General features: G+C 43.2%; 1 protein-coding gene across 1 annotated transcript in view; it reads left to right on the top strand.

The window, feature by feature from the left end:
• The first annotated feature begins 11509 nt into the window (after nt 1-11509).
• The window catches only part of LPAR1 (lysophosphatidic acid receptor 1), a 348212-nt gene continuing 347721 nt past the window's right edge, over nt 11510-12000 (top strand). Inside the window, exon 1 of the mRNA XM_059411089.1 lies at nt 11510-11668. The gene's annotated coding sequence lies outside the window, so the exon portion shown is untranslated. The remainder of the gene's footprint in view (nt 11669-12000) is intronic.

The raw sequence follows: 12000 nt of genomic DNA on the forward strand, positions 1-12000 counted from the left end.
TTTCCAGTGTGATAATGGGTCTTTTAAACTGTTGTTTCCCTGGATGTCTTTTTTTTTTTTTTTTTCTGGCTGCTTCCATGATTTTCTTTATTTTTGGATTTCAGCACTTTATGATATGCCAGGGTGTACTTTTTGGGGGGATATTTATCCTGTTGGAGGTTTGCTTAGATTTTTGAATTTCTAAATTTTTATGCTTCACCAAATTTGGGATATTTGGGGCCATTATTTACCCAAAAGTTTTGTTTGTTTTTTTCTGTGCTATTTGCTCCCTTTTCTCTTTATGGGACTCCAGTTAAAGCTATGTTAATTCATTTGATACTGCTCTAGGGGTGCCTGGGTGGTGGCTCAGTCAGTTGAGTGTCTGCCTCTTGATTTCAGCTCAGGTCATGATCTCATGGGTCCTGGAATCAACACTGCCCCCCCCCCCCCCCCCCCTGTCCTGTGTGGCTCCTTGCTCAGTTGCTCAGTGGGGAGTCTGCTTGAGGAGTCTCTCTCTCCATCTCCCTCTGCCCCTCCTCCCCACTTGTGCTCCATCTCTGTCTCTCTCAAAAACAATAAAATCTTAGGGGCGCCTGGGTGGCTCAGTGGGTTAAAGCCTCTGCTTTCGGCTCGGGTCATGATCCCAGAGTACTGGGATCGAGCCCCACATCTGCTCAGCAAGGAGCCTGCTTTCCTTCCTCTCTCTCAGCCTGCCTCTCTGCCTACCTGTGATCTCTGTCAAATTAAAAAAAAAAAAAATTAATTAAAAAAAACAATAAAATCTTAAAAAAAATCATTTGATACTGTACTGCAGATTTCGGAGGCATTTAAGAAAAGATCCGTATTTAAGTTCACTGACTTTGTTTGCTATGTCCATTATGATATTAAAGACCATCCTGTGAATTTTTATTTCAGATACTGTTCCAAGTTTTAAAATTTCTGGGTGCCTGGGTGGCTCAGTCAGTAAGCATCTGCCTTTGGCTCAGGTCAGGATCCCAGGATCCTGGGATCGAGTCCCACATCGGGCTCTCTGCTTAGCAGGAAATCTGCTTCTCCCTCTACTCTTGCTCTCTCTCTCAGAGAAATAAAATCTTAAAAAAAAAAAAAAGTTTTAAAATTTCCATTTGGTTTTTTTTATATCCTTTTCCTAATATTTCCAACCTTTTCATTCATTATGAACTTAATTTTAAAGTTCACAAAGCATAAGTATAATAACTGCTTTTAAGTTCTTGTCTGATAGTGACACATCTGGGTCATTTTGGGTTTGGCCCCTGTTGATTGTCCCCCTATTCCCACTGCCCCACTTTTTCCTGGTTCTTCATATGTCCAGTGTTCTGGGATTATATCCTGGACATTGTGGATGTTATGTTGTAGAGAATCTGGACTCTATTAAATACATTCCTCCAATGAGGTGCTTTGCGTTTAGTGCGCAATTAACAGGCTGAGACTCAAACTGCAAGTGATCTTTCTTTGTGGGTGGCAGTTATTATGTCCGTTCAATTCTTTTTTTCCCCCCTTAGCAAAGCTGTGTGCAATCTACTCTGCAACATGTGTCTTTTCAGAGGTGCCAGAGACTTGGGCAGATTTAGCCATAGAATATGGAGCTGCCCCCTCTGCCTTTTTTCTTTCTCGAATTTTCCCTTCCCTTTCTGTCTCTGGCTCTGCCTCTCTCAGGCCGAAAAGAAGTGGTTTTCAATGAAAACCTCAGCTCTTCTTGGTCCCATTTTGGCTGTTTCACTTCAGACAGAATTCCTAAATCCAGGAAGCTCACCGTATGTTGATCCAGTCCATATTTTAGCTCTCTTCCAAAATCTACTTTTGTTGACTCCGGGGAGCCTTAACAGAATTGGTTTTGGTAGTTTGTCTAGAGTTTATAGTTGTTACATTATGTAGGAAGGTCAGGTTTCTGGGCAGTTTATAAATTACATTAAACTAAATATACTCATCCCATATAACCCAGCGGTCATACTCTTTGGTATTTACCCTCATGATTGAAAAGTTATGTCCACCCAAAAACCTGCCCATGGATGTTTTGGGCAGCTTTATCCATAGGTTCCAAGACTTGGAAGCAACCACGATATCCTTCAGGAGGCTGAGTGGATACATTAACTGGGACATCCAGACAATGGAATATTATCCAGTACTAAAAAGAAATGAGCTGTCAAGCTCAGAAGAGACATGGAACTTAAATGCATGAAAAACATCTGAAAGGGCTACATACTCTGATTCCAATCACATGACATTCTGGAAAAGGCAAAACTATGCAGACAGTAAAAAGATCAGTAGTCACCAGGGAGGAGTAGGGAGGGAAGGGTGAACAGGTCCGAGAATTTTTTTTAGGTGGGGAAACTATTCTATATGATACTACAACGATGGTGTGTGACATCGCAGTAAATCCTCACGTAAACTCTGGACTTTGGGTGATAATGATGCATCAGTTTAGATGCACTGATTATAACAAGTGTCTGACAAAGGCTGAGAGTGGGGGAAGTTGTGTTTGGGGGCAGAGGAAATACAGCAAATCTCTGTACTTTCTGCTCAACTTTGCTATGAATCTAACACCGCTCTCAAAAATAAAGTTAAAAAATAAGTTATGTTTTAGATAAATCAGAAGGTTTTTATAAGTTTGTTTTGGATTACACAGGTAATAAATGCTTTTTGCACATACAACAAAACTTTTTAAAGGTGAAAAGAAAGATCACCTATATGCAACTATCCAAAGACAGTATCTGCTAATTTTAAAAAATTATTCATTTAAAAAAAAAAATGTGTAGAGAGGGAGTGGGAGGGGCGGAAGGAGAGAGAGAATCTTAAGCTGGCTCCATGCCCAGCATGGGGCCCAATTCTGAGATCATGACCTGAGCCCAAATCAAGAGTTGGGTGCTTAACCGACTGAACCACCCAGGCGTCCAGTATCTGTTAATATTTTAATGGCTACTATTCTGGGAATAATAGCAATGACATAATTATTAATAAAATAATGAAATATCATTGATTTTTAATTAAGTGTATTTAGTGTTAGGCTACTGTTGACCTTCTGATGCTCCATTAGGAGGAAGATCTGCTCCAGGACCTCAGGTGACTGTGGGTAACAAAAGAGTGGAAAGGGAAACCATGGTTAGGGGAGGACACAGCCTGTCACAAACATCACCCTTCCAAAGTCTGAATTCCTGGTCCAGACATCCATGAGATAAAAGAAAATGCCTACTGTTTAAAGGCACTAAGGTTTGATTACTTTGTTATTCAGCAATAGGACCACTGACACTGACTTATCATGTTGGAAAATCATTCGGCACTAGCTACTGAAGGTGACTTAATCATGTTCTGCCAGTGTTTTCGCTCCTAAGTATAGACCCATCAGAAGTGTGTACACATGTACCCAAATATATACACGTGCAGGGTTATACCACATTACTTGAAATAGCCCAAGAGTGGAGACAGTTCAAATATCTCACGATAGAACAGCGGATAAATAGTGTTCTGATCATAAAATCGACTATAATATACCAATACAGATGGGCCAGCTGGAGCCACACACACTAGCTTGGATCTTGCACGCACACTGTGGAGGGAAGGGAGCCAAACACACCAGAATGCATGCTGCACCATGGCACAAAATCAGCAGGTAGTGTTCTACATGCACTTGAGAAGGACATGCATGTGCATGTTGTTGGGTGGGGTGTTCTAGAAATGGTGTTCAGGCTATTTGTTTTACAGTGCTGTTCCAGTCCTCTCTCCTTGAGAGGTTGTCCAGTTGTTCTATGAATTATTGAGAGCTGTGTATGTTAATGTCTTCAACTATTGTTGAATGGTCTGCTTCTCCCTCTAGTTCTGCCAGTTTCTGTTTCTTTTAGGGATTTTTTTTTTAAAGATTTATTTATTTGAGAGAAAAGAGACAGTGAGGGAGAAAGAGAGAGAGAATGAGCAGAGCAGAGGGAGAGGGATGAGCCCACATAGGGCTTAAAGGGCTCAATCCCAGGACTCTAAGATCACGACCCAAGCCAAAATCAAGAGTCGGACGCTCAACTGATGGAGCCATCCCGGCAGAGCTGGGGCTCTGCTCTTTAAGTGCCTCTTTATGTATTTACACTTTTCTATCTTCTAGATGGATCGATCCTTCTGTCATTATTAAACACAGGCCATGCTTTCTTGTTCCTTTGCATGTGTCATCACTTTTTGTTGAAGACTAAACATTTAAGTAATATTATGTGGCAACTCTGGAAACCAGATTCTCCTCATTCAGGAGTTTTTGTGAGTGCTGTTTTCATTTTTAGTGATTTCCTGAACTAATTCTGTGAAGTCTCAATACTTTATTGTATGTGACCACTCAAGGATCTGCTAAGTTAGCTTCATGGTTGGCTAGTGATCCACCCACAAGTTCTCCATTCTGGTAGTTCTCTTATTCCTCCATTACCTGAAGCTATCCCAAGGTACCCCAAGACTGCTGTGTTTATAGGACTTCAGCTGAAATTCTGGAAGAAGTAGAGGGAGTAGAGAATAGCTAAGACTAGCCAACAATCTAAAATTCATTATGACATACCAGAATTTGAATAGATCTTAGCCTTCCCGGTTACAAAATATTTCTCACTGGCTAGTTTCTCTGGATTCCTTTTAGTTCTCAAGGTTTCTAGGCTCTCTTTGTAATTCTCTCTCTAGTCTCCTCTCTTCCGGTGTTCCTAACCCTTTTGAAGAAGCCACGATTGAACTTTAAATCCTATACATTTATTTTTAAATAGAATAATTTAGTGTCCTTTATGATAATCTTTTCCCATTTACCTGAGCCTGGACCCTGCTTTCACAAGGAAACAGCCCTCAGAGGTGGTTCTTTTTTTTTTTTTTTTTGGTATGTGTGTGTGTTTTTTTTAAATAAAAGAACCACGCAGCCAGGAAATGAGATAATTATGCCACTCTTTGGAACAGCGAAGTGGCTAGAGTCAGTTTTGCTATTAAATAGCAGTTTTTCCTTTAAGTTCTTTTGTTTGGTTTTGTGAGAAATGATTCTGTAAGCGTCTTTCATCTCTATTGTCTTTTGTAGAAATTTGCTTCAATTTTGAAGGTATCTCTTTAATATAGTAATTTTGTATCTTACAGAAAAAGTTATTATCATTATTATTATTAATTATTTTTGAGTGAGAGAGAGAGACAGAGAGAGACCCTTAAGCAGGCTCCACACCCAGTGCTGAGCCCAGCACAGAGCTGGATCTCATGACCCTGAGATCATGACCTGAGCCAAAATCAAGAGTCAGATGCTTAACTGGCTGAGGCATCCAGGTGCCCTTCAGAAAAGAATTATTTTTGTTTATTGATCAAAACACAAGTGGACTCTAGATTTTGCATCAGGATTCATTTAGTTTACTTGTTTTGTCACTACTATTACTAAAATTTTGTTGTTCCTTTCATGTAAATTCCCTGTTTTTGTCAGAGTCATTGTAAGATTTCTCACAATTTTAATATAATTGATAATGGCATCTTTTTCTAGTCACTTTATCTTACACCTGGCTACAAGAAAATTACTGATTTTTTAAAAATTTATTTATGTTATTAGTTTACTAAACTATTGCTGGGGAACAGTTTTAATTGGCTCTCTTCTTTTTAGATATAAAATCACAGTTTTCAAGTGATAATGTTATCTCCTTTTCTCCAATATCAATGCCTATTATTTCTACTTAGTATCTCATTGTCAACCTTCTGGCGAAATTATTGTTGCACTGTTGCCTGGTGCTAGATTTACTGTGAGCACTGACATTTAGGAGAGTGGAGTTTCAAGATGAATCCTATTAAAGCTGTGAAGTCATTAACTCTATGTTGATTCCTGAGCTTTACAGTCAACCCCATTGGGTGTAGCAGGTTTAACTAGTTTAAGCTTATCATGAATGGGCCACTCTAGCCCATTATCCCCAAAATGTCATTCTACAACTTAATTAGCTCTGTTGTTAATTCTTGCATTATTCTGTTACTTCTTTTCTAAGGAGGAAAAAATCTGCTTATTCATGTGGTATGACCAAGTCCTCCTGGTGGTTCTTTATCTGGTGTAACCATTCACCCTTGGTGATCCAGAGTGTGTGAACTGTTCTAAGGACACAGGAAAGAGGAACTGCACACCTCGCAAAAAGAATGGGGTAACAAAGGTACCCGCTGTCCATGCACAACTAACCCCCCCCCCCGCCCCCACAGGATCCGGTTTATTCTGACTCACTCGGGAAGGTGGTCCTGAGGGTGGCAAGTGCCACCCGACCACCGGGCAAGGGCCCCTGCTGCCCAGGGCAAAAAGCACAGGCTGGGACTGGGTCACGGAGACAGGACAGGAGCACCCCAGGCAGTGAGGCGCAGGGTCACATGACATCCACCACCGAGACACAAGCAACATGACTCACGAGTCGGCTTGTGGACAGTGTGCCCACATTCACACATGTGCACACATTCACAAGCCAGAGACCCCCGTCCCACTTCCGTTGGACACACGGACACCATGGTGGTATCGTGCAGAGTAAGATGACACATGGCCCCACGAAACACGTGGACTTGATGGCCTCAGGAGTCGACCCAGGCCACCAAGTGCACTGGGATCGTGAGGAGAGGGATGTTGGGGCTGGTCTGTCTCCTCACACAACTTCTCGACCTGCTCGTAAATGATGCGCGCGAGGGCCCGGTCCAGGCTGACCCCGCGCGGGCGGAGGCCGGAGCCTCTGCCGAACGCCTCCAGCCGCTCACTCCTCAGGCTGTGCCGGCCGCACACCCACCGGCTCCACGTCCGTGCGCCCCCCACGTGGCATCCGGGTCTTGCCGGCGTCCGCGGGAGTGTTCCAGAAGCCATTGGTTACACCTGCTCAAGCGCTCAGCGCCCGGTGGTAGGTCAGCGGGTTCCCGCGCGCGGCGGCGTGGCCCTCGGTACCAGCTGCTCGGGGAGGTCGTGACGGATCACCGGGTGGCCTGGGGGCTAAGCGGGTGGTCCCAGCTTTGGCCCGGAGGCTGCGAGGCCCGCTACTGCGCCTTCAGCCCTGGTTCGCGCACACTCTGCCCTGAGCCGGCTCCTCTGCGCTGGGAGCTGGGGCCGGGCTGGGGGTGGATGCACTTCACCCTGAAGGTCGGGTGGGGCGTGCGGCCGCCTCGGTTCCCGCCGCGCCCCCGCGTGCCGCCCTGTGGTCCCCTGCGCCCCGCACGGGGCTGCTGCAGCCTCGGGGGTGGCGCCGCAGGCCGGGGTGAGGCCGCGGGACAGGCCGGGACACCCGGGCTGCGCACCCCCGCCGCCCGCCAGCCCGCCCCGCTGCTCCCCGTCTCCTCCGCCTGCGGGGACCGTCGAGGTGCGAGACCCCTGCCTGCCGCCGCCGCCCCGGACTTGGCTGCAGGAGCTGAAGGGCCACGTGCAGGGCCTGCCCCTCCGGAGCGCGTGGACTCTTTGACGGTAATAAGTTGGGGACGTTTTGCCCTGTAACACTCACTGCTGAAGTATTTTAGAACAAGGACGCTCTCCTACGTAGATGCACTATGGAGTTGGGAAGAGAGGGAGGGTTCGCTCTCCTGCAATCTGTTATCTAATTGACAACCCACATCCAAATTTCTTCTATTGCCCCAGTGACGTCCTTTAGAACTACCCCCCCCCCCCCTTTTTCCTGGTCTGATTCTGAGTGCTGGGTCATGCATTGCATTTAGTTGTCCTGTTTACCTAATCTCCTAGACCCATTTCTGAGTCTTTTCCTTTGTTTCCTCATCTTGACGGTTTTGATAAGTATAGGCCAGTTATTTTCAGAATATCCCTTAATTTAATTTTGTCTGGTTTTCCCTCATGATTGGTTTCAGGTTTTGTATTTTTGATGGAAATATCATAGAAATGGTATTATGTCCGTGGTATTAGAAAGCACGCGGAGTCCATAGGTCTCGCTGTTGGGGGTGTTAAGCTGGGTATCCTCCATGCCGCCCCGCTGGAGAGCTCTTATGACCTTGTTTTTGAAATTAATAAGTAGTTTGCAGTGCCGTACTTTGACACCATGTAAATACCTTGTTTTCTCACCCAGCTTTTACTTATGACAATTACGATGCCTACATTTACCTACTATAACATTTTACCTGTTCTAATCTATTACTGTAACAACCTGTAATGATTTTCTAATGACATCATTCGTTTATATTTATTTTTTGGCATCCTCCAGTAAGGAAGAATTTTCTTTACTTTCTTTCAGAAAGAGCTCATGCATTCTGATTTTATTCTCTGGATTATAATCTATTTTAACCATTAATTAATTTGATGCTCAAAATATTCTGTTACAGATGTGGCCAATGGGAGCCTCATCAAGTGGTTCCTGTGGCCTTTTGAAATAGTCCTGTCATTCTTTGCATACTTCTTGATATTCTAGTGCAGTAAGCTGCTCTAGATCAGTCTTGTCCTTTTCCTGCTCCAACTGTGAAAAGGGGAACTACATTTCTGTTAAGGTGTGTATTCAAAGGAACAAGACTGATACAAAGCGAAGATCAAGCAAAGCTTTATTTCGCACCAAGCATCGAGAATCAAACTGACCAGTCAGGGCCATCTCTTGCAAAGAGGCGACCCCTCCCAGCCTCACAGACTAACTTTTATAGAGATAGTTTAGCCAGGTTATACACAGGTGGTCAATGAGATTGCAAACACAAAGAAAATTGCTCAGGCATGTTAGGTCACAGACAGGTGGCCAATTGAATTACAATTCACCCTAGCATATATATGCGTGCCCTACTGATTGGATGTCTCTACCTGCCCTGACCTGCCCTTGTATCTGGGCTTTGCTCCTCTGAGAGGGGCAGGGTCAATCTAAGTTTACTGCATAAACAACAAAATGGCTCCCTCTGATTAAGTAGGCCCTTAATTTCTTTTTAGGTGAGAATTGTGTTTAGAAACTAAGATCTGGGGACCCCTGGGTGGCTCAGTGGGTTAAGCTCTACCTTCGGCTCAGGTCATGATCTCAGGGTCCTGGGATTGAGCCCCACATCTGGCTCTCTGCTTAGCAGGGAGCCTGCTTCCCCTTCTCTCTCTCTGCTTGCCTCTCTGCCTATTTGTGATTTCTGTTTAAAAAAAAAAAGAAAAAAGAAACTAAGATCTGGGTGCTAGATCTGTCCATTGCTACTGAGGGCTCATTGCTTTAAGGCCCTCCTCAATATGTGTATTGAGTAAAATTTCTGATCAGTTGTTTAGGACAAGTGGTTTAAGAGTAAACTTTCTTCTCATAAACTGAAAACTGGGGAGTAGTTCCACAAATGAAAAAATGTGTATCTTAGAATTCTAGGAATATCTTTTTTCTGTAGACTGTTAAATATTCTACTGTGTAATCATTCAAGAACAAAAAATTAAAAAAATATTTTTAAAATTTAAATTCAATTAATTAACATACAATATATTATTGGTTTCAGAGGTAGAGGTCTGTGATTCATCGTCTTATATAATACCCAATGCTCATTACATCAGATGCCCTCTTTAATGTCCATCAGCCTGTTACCCTGTCCCTCTACCTGCCTCCCCTCCAGCAACCCTCGGTTTGTTTTCTATGATTAAGAGTCTCTTATGGTTTGTCTCCCTCTCTGGTTGTGTCTTGTTTTATTTTCTTCCTCTCTTCGCCTATGATCCTCCGTTTTGTTTCTTAAATTCCACATATGAATGAGATCATAGGATGATGGCCTTTCTCTGACTTATTTTGCTTAACATAATACCCTCTAGTTCCATCCACGTCACTGCAAATGGCAATGATTTCTTTTTTTCATTTTTTGATGGCTGAGTAATAGTCCGTTGTGTGTGGGAATAGAAGACTTTGTTTTTATGAGTTCTTGAAATTATTTTGGGAGAACTGTGGCTCACTCTGTCTCATTTTCTAAAAGTTTGGTATAATTGGATCATTGGGACATTTTCCCTCAAGGATCTGAAGTTTCAAGCCTCTGTATATTATAGCTGATGAACTTTAAATTGCTCAGGGACAACAAGTATTCCCCCCAAACAATAGATGATTTAAATTTATGTAGTAAGTTGGTTGCTGTCCTTTGACACTTTTAGTTATGGAGGTGACAGTCAGTACTTTTGAAAAAAATGGATTGCAATGTTGATTTTTATTTTTCAAAATTTTTTATTTTTCAAAAAGATTGTATTTATTTATTTGTCAGAGAGAGAAAGCACAAGCAGGCAAAGTGGCAGGCAGAGGCAGAGAGAGAAGCAGGCTCCCCACTGAGTAAGGAGCCTGATATGGGACTCGATCCCAGGACTATGGGATCATGACCTGAGCTGAAGGCAACGTCTTAACTGAATGAGCCACCCAGGCATCTCCAATATTGATTTTTATATAATATGTTTAACATTTTAAGTATGGATGCATTCATTCTTGCACATAGCTAACTTTATGAAGTTCATCATAAAATAATATTTGGGGCTGGTGACAGGGAATTTAGATGAGAAGACAACTTTTCTTGGCTACTATTTTTTTTAAAGATTAAAGAAAAAAAATTTTTTTAAGATTTTATTTATTTACTTGTCAGAGAGAGAGCGAGCACAGGCAGATAGAGTGGCAGGCAGAGTCAGAGGGAGAAGCAGGCTCCCTGCCGAGCAAGGAGCCCAATGTGGGACTCATTCTCACGACGCTGGGATCATGATCTGAACCGAAGACAGCTGCTTAACCAACTGAGCCATCCAGGCATCCCTAAAGAAAAAAATTTAAGTAATGTTTATATCCAATGTGGGTCTTGAGCTCACAGCCTTAAGATCAAGTATCTTGTGCTGCACAGACTGAGCCAGCCAGGTGCCCGTATTTTTAAACACTAGGAAAATATCAAGTCTCTGGCAACTGGACTGATTTTTCATTCTAAAAAATACTGTGTCTTTTTTGCTAGTCTTGAGAGTAACGCACACACACACGCACACACACACTTAGTTACTTTAAAATAATTTCTCTCTCTCTCTTTTTTTTTTAAAGATTTTATTTATTTGTTTGCAGAGAGAGAGAGACAGTGAGAGAGGGAACACAAGCAGGGGAGTGGGAGAGGGAGAAGCAGGCCTCCTGCTGAGCAGGGAGACTGATGCTGGGCTCGATCCCAGGACCCTGGGATCATGACCTGAGCTGAAGGCGGATATTTAATGATTGAGCCACCCAGGCACCCCTAAAATAATCTCTTATAATAACAAAATAAAATTTTTGTACAGAATTTCCTAAATATAAAATCTGGCAGAGAAATCCCTAAGAAATAACCTGTTAACTAAGAAATGAGTAAGAACACCCTACTGTACTGATGTAAGAAAAATGGAGCTCTTGGGAGGAGAAGCAGAGACTCTGCGGGCTCAAGGACCGCAAAGGAAAGTCCTGCTGATAGGCATTCCCTAGAATACCAACAGCGTCCTGGGCGGGAGCTGATAAGGTCTGGTCCTACCATGCAAGCTGCTGGGGGGCTGGCGAGCAAAACAGGATACAGCGGAAGGGCTTGCCAGTAGGCTGGGAATGAGATACAGTGAGGGAGAGGTCACGGAGAATAATGTGATATAACGAAAACCGTTGGATAAATGCTATGCTCCTGCTCTAGGAGCATGATAGAAGTTATTGCTCCCAACATGATTATACCATCACCCTGTGTACCAGTTTTTGAAATAATGGGGGAACTGGGAGGCAAATGATAACTCTGGCTCCCGCGGAGAAACCGAGAAGGAACACCAGGAGCACCCTGATGAGAAAGTGAAGAGGGAAACATTGTAAGTAAATCGAGAAAGTGAAGAGGGAAACATTGTAGGTAAACGGGATCAGGGAGGAATCTGCCTGTGAGAGAAAGAGCAAAGGTAGGATGTGCCCAGGGAACAGGACGACAGCGGGGAAAGTTTCAGCATGAGGATATCTGAAAATAGAAAGGAAAGGACTAGTAGGGAAAGGGGAATGATTGAAGGTGAAGAGTCAGTGCAGAAGCGAGGCACGCATTTGTTTTCTTTCTGTTCACACGGAATGTAAGAAAACCAAACCATTCAGCGTCCTGTTTATAATGAGATGATCTGTAATCTTCTTTTCCAGGAGATTTTAAGATAGCTTAAAA

Source organism: Mustela nigripes, chromosome 9, assembly GCF_022355385.1.
Source record: "Mustela nigripes isolate SB6536 chromosome 9, MUSNIG.SB6536, whole genome shotgun sequence".
NCBI lineage: Eukaryota > Metazoa > Chordata > Mammalia > Carnivora > Mustelidae > Mustela > Mustela nigripes.